Source organism: Palaemon carinicauda, chromosome 33, assembly GCF_036898095.1.
Source record: "Palaemon carinicauda isolate YSFRI2023 chromosome 33, ASM3689809v2, whole genome shotgun sequence".
NCBI classification, from domain to species: Eukaryota; Metazoa; Arthropoda; class Malacostraca; order Decapoda; family Palaemonidae; genus Palaemon; species Palaemon carinicauda.
In genome coordinates, this window is record NC_090757.1 from 28,741,810 (window position 1) to 28,746,809 (window position 5,000).

General features: G+C 31.5%; 1 long non-coding RNA gene and 1 other non-coding gene across 2 annotated transcripts in view; one reads left to right on the top strand and one right to left on the bottom strand.

The window, feature by feature from the left end:
• LOC137626101 (uncharacterized) overlaps positions 1 to 5,000 on the top strand; it is a 161,497-nt gene that overhangs the window by 151,468 nt on the left and 5,029 nt on the right. The window lies entirely within an intron of this gene.
• On the bottom strand, positions 4,269 to 4,350 carry TRNAS-GCU (transfer RNA serine (anticodon GCU)). Its single transcript has one exon. It is a non-coding gene; the product is annotated as a tRNA-Ser (tRNA).

Consider the following 5,000-nt stretch of genomic DNA (forward strand, 5'->3'; position numbering starts at 1 on the left):
TTGTCAAAGTGAAGTTTGCAGTTTCCTCCAAATTGCTACTATTCAACAGGCCTTTCTTACCCTAATACGTTATTGCATTTTCAGTCGTGCTGGATAGCAGTTGCACAGTCAGTTTCACATGGCTGCTTCTCTTGTTCTAATAGATCAAAGTGGCTTTCGTTTGATTTATATGAAAGGCCATATTCTGTCATTCTCTTATTGCACATTTCACGAATGGAGAATATGAAATCAAACTTCCATCTTGCAGTTTGAAACTTGATAAAATTGTTCTTGATAAGTTTGATCAGATGTGGCACATCTGCAAAAACAAAAACGTTCATGTCTGTACACGGATTTTTTAAAGAATTTGCCTGGGATTCTGCTATGTCCAATTTTTTCCAGATTTTGCATAACTCTGACCATCCTTTACATTCAGGTCTCCCTGGACAATTCTATCCTATTCGTAATACTAGGCAGGCAGTTAATTCTAATAGCCAGGCCTTCTCCATCATGAGGCTCAGTATTACACAGTATTCTAGAAGTTTTATTCCAACTGTTACCAATTTGTGGAGTGATCTTCCTAATCGGGTAGTTGAATCAGTAGAACTTCAAAAGTTCAAAGTTGGAGCAAATATTTTTATGTTGACCTGGCTGACATGTGTCTTTTTATAGTTTATATATAACATATCTGTTTTTGACGTTGTTAATAGTTTATATAGGACATATCTGTTTTGACGTTGTTACTGTTTTAGAATAATTTTTTGTTAACTTGTTCTTATCATTTATTTATTTCCTTATTTCCTTTCCTCACTGGGCTATTTTTCCCTATTGGAACCCTTGGGCTTATAGCATCTTGCTTTTCCAATAGGGTTGTAGCTTGGCTAGTAATAATAATAATAATTTGTCGAGCCCAAGTCATGCACTAATGCAACATAATAGCTGGCTTTTTCAACACTTTCTATTAGATCTAAAAGAATTTTCTCAACGTTTGATTGATCAAATGCATAATATATTGGCTGCCTCCAGTTACCTATAAGTCCTTTTACCATTACAACTTGCACTTTATAATTAGGTTTATACAAGGTATTTACGGATTTATCATAAGAATAAGCTTCTTCCAAACTCATTTCATCCATTGACATACGGTAACTGCAATTATTTTCATCGATGGGAAACTCTCCGCTTTCACTTTCCTAAAACACAATACATATTAATAATCTTAGCTCACAATTGAAATTTCTAGCCCTGTTATTAAGTATGGAGGCAGAAGGTAAAGGGATACTTTTTTTTTTTTTTTTTTTAGATATCTGAAGCACTTGGGCCTAAAACCTCGCAAAGTGAGAGCCAAAGCAATATCTTCGTAAGTCCAAATAGGTGTTTTTTTTTTCAGTGAACCTATTTCATTGAGTTTTAGAGAATATGGATTTGAATTTTTTTTTTTTTTTATCAGTGAACGCAGTTCATTGAGTATTAGTGAATATGGATTTGAATTTTTTTTCTTCTTTTTTGGTGTCAGTGAACGCATTTCATTGAGTTTTAGTGAATATGGATTTGAATACTTTCAGGTCTTCTCTGGTATAAGAATTTTCCTTTACGCTCGGCATGCTGTTTTCTTTTGCTTCTTACAGTTGCTTTTTCAATTGCGGTATTTCCTCTTGCCTTTTCATTTTAACCTTCAAAAACTCTTCTTTCGTGACCATCTCGGGTTCTTGGATGTCTGATGTAATCTGCATTTCCTCATGGGACATAGATTGACTGTTGCTTTCATTGGAACTTAGATCTAACGCAGTTATGCACATTCTCGTCATCAACGCTAATTAATTCTGGAACAAGCTTCTTCATTTCGCGTCGTTCATAGTTCATAAACATAGATGATCAGCCGGACAATAATTTGGAAAAAATTGATCCTCATCTTAGTAAAAAATTACGCAATCAATGATAATTATAATGAACGAATTACGAACCACACACACACACACACACACACACACACACACATATATATATATATATATATATATATATATATATATATATATATATATATATATATATATATATATACATGGGTTCTATTTTTTATATATATGTATGTGTATGTATAGATATATGTATATATATCACGTATGTGTGTATGTATACAGTATTTATGTATGTATATATACATACATATATATGTGTATATATAAATGTGTATATATATATATATATATATATATATATATATATATATATATATATATATATATATACACACACTTCGTTTACCAGCTTGAAGAAGAGCTTCGCTCACAGCATCTACAAACACGTATTTTCACACAAAACACCAATTATGTCCCATGTCAACAGATAATGAGACATGGGAACATGGGTTTTTTCCCTTTATTACAAAAATGTTTGTGAATACACTATACACAGCCTGATACTCTCAGACAAGTACTCAGTACTCACTTGCTGTTATGTTCGGTCGAGTGGTACTGCTTAACCCTCGGCAAGTGAAGTGCAATGTCTCTCTGTCAATATGCTGAATTGTTAGATTTTTCTCCACTGTGATGGAATATACTGTCACCTAAGGGCCCACCATAGGTCATAATCAGACTTCACGAACGTCACCTATAACAGAGTTCGGTGATGGCGCACCACATTTTGGGAAAGTCATAGTACTCTTAAAAAGGTCATTAATCTCACTGTATAAAACACATACAAGGATTAGGATATATATATATATATATATATATATATATATATATATATATATATATATGTATATATTTAGACGTAATGTATATATATATATATATATATATATATATATATATATATATATATATATATATATACAGTATATATATATACAAAAACATTATGTGTGGGTAAATATATATATATATATATATATATATATATATATATATATATATATATATATATATATATGTATATATAAACATACACAGTCTCTCTCTCTCTCTCTCTCTCTCTCTCTCTCTCTCTCTCTCTCTCTCTCTCTCTCTCTCTCTCTCTCTCTACATATATATATGTATATATATACTGTATATATATATACAGAATGTATATACATACGTATATATGATATATACATTTTTATATATACAGTACATATATATGCATATATTAATAAGTTTGATTTGTGTATATAGATGAGAGAGAGAGAAAAAATGTACACGAGTATTTGAGGGCATACTAGCTTGGTGACTAAAACAAAATTTTATCTATCTAATGATAGATTTGTTGTACATCTTGCCACTTCTCTTCACCGATGAAGAGAACAAAACAAAAATAAAGGATTTCCTAACAAGGAATAGAAAAAATAAATTTGTTATATGAGTTATTATATTCTAGACGCAATATTCAACGGAGATTTTTCAACCAAAATCACTTTCTACCAAGACATTTAATTTGGCATTTAAACGTATTTATATTTGACATAATTTATAAGTTATTCAAGTTTATTAGGAGCATAAAAGCTTATTTATCTTAGAGACAAGGGGTTAAGTCGAATTATGTGCTAAAGTGAATGGATTGTTAGCTGTTAGTTTTAATATGAAGCACTGTTATGCAGAAACTAAATATCTGATGTCTCTTTGGTTGACTATGTCGGTTCCCAGTCGCTTAGTACCACCTCCACCAACCCCTCCCCCCCCCCCTCCTGCAACATATCTTGCTATTTTTTGCTTTGCATTTAAAGAACCTCCTAATTACTGTACAAAAAGAGGAGAGCGGCAGGACTGCATCATTTTGGAGTATATGGAGAGCTTGCTTTTGTAAACAAATACCTTTTTTTGCTAAAGTAATACAAGTATTAGTAGTTAATTTGGAATTACATTAACCATAATCACTTCTTAAAAAAAAAAATCAAAATTGAAATAAAACAATCTTTGCTATATTAAATACTAAGAGAATTTCTCATAAGTTATTACGTATGTTCTTTAAAATTTTAGAGTAGGAATGAGTATCTTATAAAAAGCAATATTTATTCAGCCAATTACAATATATTGCATGTTGTGGTAAGCATAAATACGTTCAAAAGTATGAATGAAATGTACTTGTTTGTTAATTTAACAAATAATAAAGTTTGTAGATACCTTGCCCTTGAATTCTTATGAACAAAATTCCATAAATAATTTTCATAAGATGAGACAAATTCTATAACTATACAACCATCCTAGGGATGAGCAGCATAACTGAAGTCATATTTGACCTGTCAAATAAGCCTAATGAACATCAATCTTTCGAATTATTAGACATCTTTTCAACATAATGACACCCGACGAGGATGGGATTCGAACCCACGCAGGGAGACCCTATTGGATTAGCAGTCCAACGCCTTAACCACTCGGCCACCTCGTCATATAGTTACGAGTGATAATTTATTTTATAAATAAATCTGGCCCTATGATTGACTCAAGAAATAGTAAATCATACTTCAAAAGACAAAATGTAAATAAAAACTAAACTAGACCAGATCCCAGATGAACGTCTCCAAAAGGTTGGAAAAAATAAGAAAAGTGCATTGAAGCAAGAGCTTTGAATTGCGATTTCATTTTCCTGAGTGCTGTTGGCTGGCTCTGTTGGAAGGGAAAAGTGGGAAAATTGGCTCTAAACGAGAACAGAGGATATATAAAAAAAAACAATAACAACAGCGGTGAGTTTTTTTTTTCTTTTTTTTTTTTTTTTTTTTTTTTCCACAAGAAAACCTTTTTCCGTCCGTAGTTAAGGCATGTTGTTGCCCAAGTTCGTTTCGGGAGAAGAGGATGTTGCGGCTAATGTTTTGCTTTGTCGATAATGATTTCTTCTTCTTCTTCTTCTTCTTCTTCTTCTTCTTCTTCTTCTTCTTCTTCTTCTTCTTCTTCTTCTTCTTCTTCTTCTTCCTTCTTTCTTTGATCCGTAATAAATGAGGTGTTATGTGTGAAAACGTTATAAACTTGGAAAGTTTTTTTTTTCGTCTAAATGTAGAACCACTTTATTCCAGTTTATATATATATAAATACACTATATAT